Here is a 12,545-nt window from a genome sequence, read left to right on the forward strand (position 1 = left end):
TTACTAGCTCCAAATAGCTCCTTTATATTGATCAGAATTGATGGGAACGAGACAAAACAAGCAAATTTTTCTGTGTATGTAAGAGACTCCTAACTGGAGGAATCAGCCCAGTGACACAAGGAAACTCAGAGATCACAGACAAGGATTGAGGTCAATGGACCCAGAACAGATGATCTCCCCCCCACTCCTCAGACCTCTGTCTACATCCACCCTGAAGATCTATGATCTGTCAGCAGATTGATGTTCTTCTTTAGACAAAAGGCGAGATGATAGTCTCCTTCTCTTCGATGGTGGCTTGTTCCAAGTGTCTCTGCTGGCTACAAATAGATTGAAAGAAGATGAGTTCTCCATGAGGTCCTCCACCCATGCTGGGGAACTCCAATAGCTTGTTGAGGAAATGTTGGCAACCCAGTCACATGTGTTAAAAATCACACAACATCAGCTTATAGTCCAACGGGTTTAATTGGAAGAGCACTAGCTTTCAGAGCGCCGCTCCTTCATCAGGTGATTGTGTGGAACAGCGCTCCAAAAGCTAGTATGCTTCCATTAAACCTGTTAGAATATAACCTGGTGTTGTGTGATTTTTAACTTTGTATACCCCAGTCCAACACTGGCATCTCCAAATCAGTGACATGTGGACCTCTCCCTATGGGATAAACCAGCCAAGCAGCTCCTGATAAAGGTATTGGGGGCGTTACAATTTGATTATTCCTTCAGTAAAATTCAATTAATTTTCATTGTGTTTAAGGAGATAGATTTAAATGTTTGCTTTCAGTATGAGATCTACAATTAGATACTTTCCTACGTGTTTTTCAAGAACTCCTGCTCCAGTGATCCTCCCATTGTGAGCCATGTGACATTTTAGTTTATTAAACCACGTCTATTAGAATATGCTTCAGCAATTGATACAATGCTCTAAATTTATCATGTTACAAAATTCAGAGAACCAGCAATGCTTCATTTATTTTTGAGGCACATAATTTTGGTGTCATTTAAAGGAATTAACCTGCAATTTTTGTGATTTTCTTCAGTTTGTGGTCAGAGTCTGAATTAATCAGTAACTGCTGTAATGCAAATCGCTGGTATAATATCCCAAAATATTATTTTATGTTTAAAACCAATTAAATATTAGTATATGCTCTTTTGCAAATTGAGTCATACAGAGAGACCTAGCAGTTCAGGTATATAGTTCTTAGAAATTTGTGTCACATGTAGACAGGGTGGTTAAGAAGGCATTTAGCGTGGTTGCCTTCATTGCTCAGACCTTTGAGTATTAGAATTAGAATTACGTTTTCTGTCACACATACTCCAGATAAAAAAGAACAGGAGTACAGTGAAAACTCTACAATGTTGCCAGCACACCACACCATCTATGATACAAATCTTTGATACAAAAACAGAGAAGATAAAGAAAAAAAGTGAGACTACATATACAGTATCTGTAATTAGTGTAAGCATAAGTTCGGAAAATAAGAAATTAAGGTAAAAAAATAGACATTAAAGTCTTTCTATAAAGGGTTTCATTTGGTCTCACCTGGCAAGACAAATTCCCAACCAATAGCCATCTTCTCTCCAGACCCGCTGTCCGTCCCCACTCAGCTCCAGGTCCACTGGCCCTCCCTGCACCATTCCAAACCCACTGACCCACCCTGCACCATTCCAGACCCACTGACCCTCAATGCACCGTTCCAGACTCACTGACCCTCAATGCACCATTCCAAACCCACTGAACCTCCCTGCACCATTTCAAATCCACTGGCCCTCCCTGCACCATTCCAAACCCACTGACCCTCCCTGCACCGCTCCAAATCCACTGACCCTCCCTGCACCATTCCAAACCCACTGGCACTCCCTGCACCATTACAAACCCACTGACCCACCCTGCACTGCTCCAGACCCACTGACCCTCCCTGCACCATTCCAAACCCACTGACCCACCCTGCTCTATTCCAAACCCACTGGCCCTCCCTGCACCGCTCCAGACCCATTGGCCCTCCCTGCACCGCTCCAGACCTATTGGCCCTCCCTGCACTATTCTAAACCCACAGACTCACCCTGCACTATTCCAAACCCACTGGCCCTCCCTGCACCGCTCCAGACACACTGGCCCTCCCTGTATCACTCTAGGCCGCGAGTTTCCATTCCCATTCCGATTCAGGCCCTGGCTGCCCCTACTCTGATGTTGGCAGAAGAGAAAAAAACACAAGAGAAAAAAGAAAGAGGGAGAAAAGAAAAGGAGCAGTTGGAGGGTCTGCTGGAGTGTCCCACTCTACCTCCATCTTGTACTTAGAAAGATAGGACAGATAGAAATAAAGAGTTAGTACGTCATGTTGATGTTAGACCGTATATTGGTGAGGCCTCTTCTGGAGTACTGTGTACAATTCTGGTCACCCTGCTGTAGGAAGGATAATATTAAACTGGAGAGGATTCAGAAAAGATTTCCCAGGATGATGCAGGGAATGGAAGGTTTGAGGTATAAAGGTAGGGCTGAATAGGTTCAAATCTTTTTTCACTGATTGAGGGATGACCTTACAAAGGTTTATAAATTTATGAAGGGCATAGTTACTGTGAATAGCAAGAGTCTTTTCCCTACATTGGGGGAATTCAAAACTAGAGGGCATATTTTTCATGCGAGAGGAGAAAGATTTGTAAAGAACATGAGGGGCAACTTTTTTTTACACAGAGAGTGGTCCATGTGTGGAATGAACTACCAGAGGAAGTAGTGGATGCATATGCCATTACAATATTTGAAACACATTTGGATAAGTTTATGAATGGAAAGGTTTGGAGAGAAACGGACCAAACACAGACAAGTGGGACTTGTTTGGTTTGGGAACATGTCGGTGTGGACTAGTAGGACTGAAGGGTCTATTTCCATGCTGTGTGACTCTAAACAGAGGAACCTCAATTATCCAGCATTCAATTATCCAAATATCGGAGTATCTGGCAAGCTCGCAAGGTCCCAATGCTTGGCTAACCTGTTATCTAGCATTTAATGATCAGGAAGTCGATTAACTGAATGACATATTGTCTGCCTATGTCCTTTGGATAATCAGGTTTTCTCTGTATACCCAATTATATGTTTTTCTAAACTCACCACATCAATAAACTATGTCTGGCACTTCTAAATTAAATATAGATGTTGATATTAATCATAGGCTGGATTATACACTACTATGCACATGGTTTTTGGAAGGCAGCTCATGAGTATGCTTAATATTTAATAAGAAAAGACTGAGCAGCTGCAAAATGTGAAAAAGTATAGGAATGTTCAATGTGGCAAGATTAATTTTCAGGACTAATAAGTGCATCATAAAAGTGTCCTGGTCCCTGAAGAAAGTAAAAGAGTTTATGTTTCTGCAGAATATTAACTTGATTACCTAACTAGTACCTAATAATAACTTGTAACTTGAACTATTGCTATTATGCAAGAAACTGCATCTTATTAAAATAAACTCACTAGTGGTTCATCCACTACAACTGTTAATGAAACAGACCAAGTAAAAGAAGAAGGATTGGTGGCAGCAATCTGCTTCAATCATTAGCTGGTAGTGGTTGGTTCCTCAGCACATAAAACAAACTCAAGGATAATAGGTCACAAGAGCCTCAGATCTTGAGTTTGTCCAACAGGTTTGAGATTCGTGCTCTTTGTGTGGATCAGACTGAGGGCTGTAGGGAGGATGAGCAAACTGACCACAGCACAGTGGTACAGAGAGCCATTTAAGAGGGATGGGTGGGTGGGGAGAAAACAGAAATGTTGTTGTAATCGGGTATATTATAACCAGGGGAACGTTCTCTGTGACCAGGATTGAGAATCCCAAAGGCTATATTGCCTGCCTGGTTCGTCTGAGCTGCACAAGAAATCTGAATGAGAGGGGAAAGATCCATTTGATGTGGTCCACGTAGGTACCAATGATATAGGTGGAAAGAGCAAAGTGGTTCTGCTGAAGGAGTATGAGCAGCTAGGGGCTAAATTAAAAAGCAGAACCATAAAAGGTAATCATCTCAGGATTGCTGCCTGAACCACGAGCTAATTGGCACCTGATCAACAACATTAAAGAAGTAAAAGTGTGCCTCAAAGGTTAGTATGTGAGAAACGGGTTCAAATTCAACAAACATTGGCACCAATATTGGAGCAGGAGGGAGTTGTTCCAATGGGACGGGCTCCATCTGATTCATGCTGGGATCTGAGTCCTGGTGAATGCAGGCACAGACTATTTTCTAAATGGGGAGTGAAGTCAGTAGTCAGAAGTGTAAGGAGTCTTGAGAGTTCTAGTCCAGGATTCTCTCAAGGTAAACTTGCAGGTTGAGTCATTAGTTAGGAAGGTAAGTGCAATGATGGTATATATTTTGAGAGGACTTGAATATGAAAGCAGGGATATACTTCTGAGGTCCTATAAGACTCTGTTCAGACCACATTTGGAGTATTGTACACCATTTTATGCCCCATATCTCAGGAAGGATGTTCAGAGGATTCACGAGAATGGTCCCAGGAATGAACAGCTTAACATATGAAGAATGCTTGAGGACTCTGGATCGATACTCGATCAACTTTAGAATGATGAGGGTGAAATAATTGAAATATACAGAATACTGAATGGCCTGGATAGAGTGGATGTTGGGAGATGTTTCCATTTGTGGGAGAGACTCGGACCCGAGAGCACGGCCTCAGAGTATGGGGAAGATCTTTTAGAACAGAGATAAGGACAAACTTCTTCAGCCAGAGAGTGGTGAATCTGTGAAATTCAGTGCTACAGAAGGCTGTGGAGGCTAGGTCATTGAGTATACTTAAGATGGAGAGAAATGGGTTATTGATTGTAAAGTGATCAAGGGTTACTGGGAGAAAGCAGGAGAATGAGGTTGAGAAACTCATCAGCCATGACTGAATGGTAGAGCAGAATCGATAGAGTGAATGGCCTAATTTCTGCTCCTAAGACTTATTGTCTTATGGAATTGCATAACTAGGGCAGTGGATGGGGGTGGGGGGTGGGTGTAGCTTCACTTGCATGGAAAGTAATGGAAAAAGTTTAAGATGGGAAAGACTCAGCAGGGGTTATAAAAGCTTCCAGATCAAGAAAGAGGACAGAGCTTATGGGAAGAGTCAGGAATCTAACCTCAGGCACAACAGATGAGAAAACGACTGTAAAAAGGGGGGTAGTCAATGCAAGACTGAGGGTGTTGTATTTAAAGACATGTAGTATACGAAACAAGGTAAATGAGCTTGTAGCGCAGATTGCAATTGGCAGGTACAATGTTGTGGGTATCACAGAAACATGGCTGCAAGGGGATCAGGGCTAAGAACTAAATATTCAAGGACACATTTCTTCTCGAAAGGACAGGCAAATGGGCAGAGGGGCTGCGGTTGCCTTGCTTCTAAGAAATGAAATTAAATCGGCAGCAAGAAGTGATATAGGGTTGGAAGGAGCAGAATCTGTGTGGGTAGAGTTGAGGAATCGCAAAGGATGAAAAGACTCTGATGGCGTTTGTGTACAGGCCTCCGAGCAGTCGTCATGATGTGGGGAAGAAAATAAATCAGGAGATAGAAAAGGCTTGTAAGAAAAGCACCATTACAATAATCATTGGGGCATTTCAATATGCAAGTGGACTGGGAAAGTCACGTTGTTTGTAAATCTCAAGAAAAGGAATTCATCAATTGTTTACAAGATGTTTTTTGGACCAGCTTGTGGTATAGCAAAGCAGGAAACTGGATGTGTAATGAGGCAGACATGATCAACTTGAAGGAACCCCTATGGGGCAATGACCATAATATGATAGAATTCACCCTGCAGTTTGAGAGGGAGAAGCTGGAATGAGATGTAACGGCTTTACAATTGGGTAAAGATAACTACAAAGATGTGAGTGAGGAGCTGACCAGAGTAAATTGGAAAGAGATCCTCACAGGGAAGCTGGTGGGGCAGCAATAGCAGAAGTTTCTGGGGATAATTTGGGAGGCACAGCAGAAATCAATCCCAAGAAAGAAGAAACATATTAAGGTGAGGGACAGGATGTACATGTATTTGGAAAGGCAAGGACTGATTCGGGATAGTCAGCATGGCTTTGTGCATGGGAAATCATGTCTCACAAACTTGATTGAGTTTTTTGATGAAGTAAAAAAACATTGATGAGGGCAGAGCAGTAGATGTGATCTATATGGACTTCAGTAAGACGTTCGACAAGGTTCCCCGTGGGAGACTGATTAGCAAGGTTAGATCTCATGGAATACAGGGAGAACTAGCCATTTGGATACATAACTGGCTCAAAGGTAGAAGATAGAGGGTGGTGATGAAGGGTTGTTTTTCAGACTGGAGGCCTGTGACCAGTGGAGTGCCACAAGGATCGGTGCTGGGCCCTCTATTTTTTGTCATTTAAATAAATGATTTGGATGCGCGCATAAGAGGTACAGTTAGTAAGTTTGCAGATGACACCAAAATTGGAGATGAAGTGGATAGCGAAGAGGGTTACCTCAGGTTACAACAGGATCTGGACCAGATGGGCCAATGGGCTGAGAAGTGGCAGATGGAGTTTAATTCAGATAAATGCAAGGTGCAGCATTTTGGGAAAACAAATCTTAACAGGACTTATACACTTAATGGTAAGGTCCTAGGGGTATTGCTGAACAAAGAGACCTTGGAGTGCAGGTTCATAGCTCCTTGAAAGTGGAGTCACAGGCAGAAGAAGGCGTTTGGTATGCTTTCCTTTCTTGGTCAGAGTATTGAGTACAGGAGTTGGGAGGTCATGTTGTGGCTGTACAGGACATTGGTGAGGCCACTGTTGGAATATTGCATGCAATTCTGGTCTCCTTCCTAACAGAAAGATGTTGTGAAACTTGAAAGGGTTCAGAAAAGATTTACAAGCATGTTGCCAGGGTTGGAGGATCTGAGCTGCGGGGAGAGGCTGAACAGGCTGTGGCTGTTTTCCCTGGAGCGTCGGAGGCTGAGGGGTGACCTTATAGAGTTTTACAAAATTTGAGGGGCATGGATAGGATAAATAGATAAAGTCTTTTCCCTGGGGTTGGGGAGTCCAGAACTAGAGGGCATAGGTTTAGGGTGAGAGGGGAAAGTTATAAAAGAGACCTAAGGGGCAACTTTTTCACACAGACGGTGGTACGTGTATGGAATGAGCTGCCAGAGAATGTGGTGGAGGCTGGTACAATTGCAACATTTAAGAGGCTTTTGGATGGGTATATGAATGGGAAGGGCTTGGAGGCATATGGGCTGGGTGCTGGCAGGTGGGACTAGATTGGGTTGGGATATCTGGTTGGCATGGACAGGTTGGACTGAAGGGTCTGTTTCCATGCTGTACATCTCTATGACTCTATGGAAGGATAAGGCAACCATGGCTGACAGGGGAGGTCAGGGACAGCACAAAAGCAAAAGAAAAAGCATACAATGTGGTAAAGGTTAGCGAAAAGCCAGAGATTGAGAAGCCTTTAAAAACCAGCAGAGAATAACCTTTAAAGTAATTTGCGAGGGTGAGCGAATGAGGGAAATATGAGAGTAAGCTAGCTAGCAATACAAAAGAACATTACAAGAGTTTTTTTGATAGCTGAAAGGTAAGACAGAGGCAAGGCAAGAGTGGACATTGAACCACTGGAAAATGATGCTAGAGAAGTAGTAAAGCTGGACAAAGGAATGACAGAGGAACTGAATAGGTACTTTGTATCGGTTTTCACAGTAGAAGACACCAGCATATTCCAGAATTTCAAGGGAGTCGGGGGCAGAGGTGAGTATAGTGGCCATCATTAAGGAGAAGGTACTGGGAAGCTGAACGGTTTGAAGGTGGATAAATCACCCGGACCAGATGGACGACATCCAGACTTCTGAAGGAGATAATTGAGGAGATTGTGGACATATAAGTGGTGATCTTTCAGGAATCACTGGACTATAGAGAGGAATGGAAAATGGCAAATATAACACCCCTGTTTCAGAAGAGAGGGGGGCAGAAGACAGCAAACTATAGGCTGATGGGCCCTACCTCAGCCATTGGTAAGATATTGAAGTCTATTATTAAAGATGAGATTGCAAAGTGCACAGTAAAATTGTGCTGGGTCAGCATGGCTTTGTCAAGGGGAGGCCATGACTGACAAATCTATTAGAATTCATTGAGGAGGTAACGACCGTGTTAGGCAAAGAAGAGTCAGTGGACGTGATTCATTGGATTTCCAGAAGGGCTTTGACACAATGCCACACAGCAAGATAAGATAAGATAAGAACCCATGATGTTAGGCGCAAGGTATTGGCATAGACAGAGGATTGGTTGGCTGGCAGAAAATATAAAGTAGGGATAAATGGGTCTTTTTCAGGATGGCAGTCTGTAACTAGTTGAGTTCCACAAGGGCCTGTGTTGGGACCACAACTATTCACACTGCACTCCTGGACAAAGGGACTGACAGCATTGTAGATTATGCAAAGCTTTGTAATGTTGAGGAAGTAGGAAGTCTAGGAGGCTAGGAAAGTGAGCAAAGAAGTGGCAGATGGAAAACCATGTGGGAATGTGCAAAGCTTTGTACTTTAATGGAAAGAATAGAGCTGTAGATTATTTTCAAAACTGGGAAAGACTTTGGAAACCTGAAGCACAAAGGGACTTGGAAGTCCTAATTTAAGATTCTCTTAAGGCTAACATGTAGGTTCGGTTGGCAGTTAGTAAGGCAATTGCAATGTTCGCATTCATTTTGAGAGGGCTAGAATACAAGAGCAGAGCTGTATTCCTGAGATTACATAAGGCTCTGGCCCCACTGCATTTGGAATATTATCAGCAGTTTTGGGCATCATATTTAAGGAAGGATATGCTGGCCTTGGACCAGTCTAGATTAGGTTTACAAGAATGATCCCAGGGATGAAAGGCTTGTCATATGAGGAGCTGTTGAGGACTCTGGATCTGTGCTCAATGGTGCTTAGAAGGATGAGAGCGGAATCTGATTTAGACTTAAGGAATATTGGATAGAGTAGATGGAAAAGATGGATAAAAACAAATTACTCCAGATGCTGGAAAAGATGTTTTCACTAGTTAGAGAGACTAGGATCCTGGAAAGAACAACCCTTTAGAACTGAGATGAGGAGGCATTTCTTCAGGTGGTAGTGAATCTACGTATTTTTCATGCCGGGCATAAAACAGAAAATTCAAATCTTTCAGCATTCATTAGAAATCCATAAACAGAAGTATTTTCTCACAGTTCTAGAGATGTACAGCACGGAAACAGACTCTTTGGTCCAACTCGTCCATGCTGACCAGATATCCTAAATTAATCTAGTCCCATTTGCCAGCATTTGGTCCATATCCCTCTAAACAAATATGTGACCCTGATTCAAATCAATGTCATCTGGCAGAAACCAATGCCCCTTTAATGGCGTCAGTTAGATGACCAAATAAATGGTCCAATTAAACTAAAGATAACTGAATTAAAAACTTTGACTCAGTAAATAGGATGCTTTTCCAGATTAGAAACAGAGGGTTCAAAAATCACCCATCCACAGAATCTAAGTTGATCTTCAGGGCAGAACTGAGGGAGTGCCACAATTCAGATGAGACATTAAATAGGGACAATGCATTGACTTAAGAGATCCCATGATGCTGAGAAAAAGGAGGGGTTCTCCCTGGTGTGGTAACCATCATATAATCCCTCAATTGACACCAATGAAGCTGATTAACTGGTTACTTTTTAAAATAATCTTGCTAAAGAGCTTGCTCAAAGCAAACATGAATCTTATTAGAGACGCTGTGGTTTCAATCAGCCAGAGTGCTGCAAGAGATCAGTGTTCTGTATGTTTTAACTACAGTGAAACAAAGCAACCTATGAGCCAAACAAAATGTCACCCATTCAATCTGCAATGAACATGGGAAACTGTCCAAAAGTGCTTGGTCAAAGTATAAATCAGAGACAAATTGGGACAGGACCAAAAGAGGAGAAACGAGGTTAATACATGCTCTTATTTATTGGCAACACAGGCGCAAGGTGCCATATGGTCAATTGCTGTTTCTGTTTCTCCTATATTTTTACATTAGGAGTAATTCAAAGTGAGATCAAAGAGCTAGGCATAAGAACGTGATGTAAAAGACAAGAGGAATAGAGGTGTAGAGACCTGGGGAGGAATGCAGAGTTTTGGATCTTAACAGCAAAGATATGACCTCCAATGTCATAAAGAAGGCAATGTGCAAGAGCTGTAAGAACAAAGTATTCTTAGAAAGGTTCAGCGCTGGAGCAGGAAAAAGAGAGGCTATGAAATGATGTGTATCTAAGGATAACAATTTCTTTTGGAGCAATTGGTCGATTAGGAGCCAGGTCAGCAAACATGTGAGAGCAAGTGAGCCTTGGGGCATGTTAATATTTAAGCTGTAGTTCCGGATGCGGTCACATTTCTGTACATGATTTTAAGTCATGGATATCCAGACCAGAGAGTTTCAATGTTGCTGTTTCTGGTCCCACCGCTGTACCTACAGATACATACAAAGCAATGGGAGTGAACCTTTTTTCTATAAATTTATTGGATGTGGGCATTAATGGCTTGGTCAACATTTATTGCCCATCCCTAATTGTCCTCATAAACGTGGCAGTGAGCAGCTGCTACACTTCAAGTGGATTAGGTACACACACATTGCTAGGAGAAAGTGAGGAATGCAGATGCTGGAGATCAGAGTCGAAACGTGTGATGCTGGAAAAGCACAGCAGGTCAAGCAGCATCAGAACAGCAGGAGAGTCAATGTTTCGGGCAGGACCCTACATCAAGGTCCTAATGAAGGGCTTATGCCCAAAATATCAATTCTCCTGCTCCTCTGATGCTGCTTGACCTCCTATGCTTTTTCCAGCTCCACATTTTATCAACAAGGAGTTCCAGCAGTATGTCCCAGTTATTCAGCAGAAGAATGAAAGAATTGTGATATCATTCCGAGTCAGGATAGTGTGTAGTTTAGAGGGGAACTTGCAGATGATGTCATTTCCATGTATCCAGTTTGAACCTGTTGGACTAATTTATTCCTCAAAGAGCATTCCCAACCCACTTTGCAGTGGCAGGTAAAGTGCTTAGGCTTCCCACATAAAGTAGGCATTTCCCACTCCAGGTAAAGTGGTTGGAGAATGAAACCTTAAAGTGGCAATTAATTGGCCATTTACAACACTCAAAGGACAAAGGACAAACAAATCACCCAGATCATCAGCAACTTTGCATACAATTTCAGATCAGGGCAAGTGACAGTAACCAGCTGGAATTGTCCTCTGCAGAACCACTAGCAGGACAATGTAAAATTCAGTCTATGCTCCAAAAAGGCATTATCAGTTATAATTGGGAAACAAGCCATGTAAAAAGCAAGCTAAAGTACCTTAAGGACAAGGCACTGAGTATAAAAACAGGCATTACTTTACAGCAGCAACTATTAATTTGCTGCAGTAAAACAAAACCCATTCATTTTGAAGGATTTTAAAATTTGAAATTCAACCAACTGCTACAAGCACGAACAGGGCTCAGGATAGCTTCATGTTAAGCTGTTACTGGCTGCCTCCCAACTTATTGTGGCCACGGTAGATGAAAATAAACTGGAGGCACGTAACTATATAATATCCCATCCAATAGAGCATCTGATTCATGTTTGTTTCAGGCAGGAACTCCAAGTTCACCAGGATTAAGATCTATTCAAGTATAGGGAAAGATGGAAACAAGGCATTAAGCCTGCACTCTGCTCCTCCAAAGCACTACTGCCCACATTTCTAAACATAGCCAGGGCAGTTAGGATGTAAAAATCCAGTCTGCTGTATTAGAACTCTGATTCCCAAGACAGTTTATCTCTTAGCAAAACAGACAAAATTAGATCTCAACTGCCCATTGCTTCAGTGTAATTTTCATAACTTGTATGAATATGGTATGTTTATAACTGCTGCATTGTTTTGCTTTAAAACACACAAGAACAGAAAATGTTGGAGGAACTCAGCAGCTCCAAGCAGCATCTGTAGAAAGAATTCTTTTGTTTTACAAAACTAAACATTTTGAGTCCAGCATGACCCTCCTCAGAACCCTCGTTTTTACTTTATTTGAAAATTTATTCCTTCCAAATTGTGTTAAATTGTAAAAACTGTCAGATGTGTAAAATTCTAAAAAATTGAGACAAGACTGAAAATGATGCCTTCACTGGAAATTCGCATTTATTAAATTCCCTTAAATTATATTTTACAAAATTAATGCTTCTTTCTAAATAAATAGAGAAGTATTTTAAAAAAGTAAGAAACTACACTCTGAAACCTTCAAACTCAGTGTCAAGATAAAGAATGAAAATTTGGCGCAGGTGGGCACAGCAGTCAGTTTTAAGGTGGTGGCGGTGTTGGCGGGGGGTGGGGTAGGGAGAGTGGTGATTTGTAGGGTTAATAATGGAGACCCCACAATCGTCTATACTTATAGAATGACTTGCTGACTGCAAATCACAATTTTACATCATGAGTTTCAAAAATACATGCTGCAAAAACAATTGCTGTAAAATGACAGCACAAATTTTTCAGTCTTCGAAGCCAAACAGCAGAAAAGGTTGAATATATGTTAGTCCTCATCACACTCCAGATTTCA

This window comes from Hemiscyllium ocellatum, chromosome 2 (genome assembly GCF_020745735.1).
Source record: "Hemiscyllium ocellatum isolate sHemOce1 chromosome 2, sHemOce1.pat.X.cur, whole genome shotgun sequence".
NCBI classification, from domain to species: Eukaryota; Metazoa; Chordata; class Chondrichthyes; order Orectolobiformes; family Hemiscylliidae; genus Hemiscyllium; species Hemiscyllium ocellatum.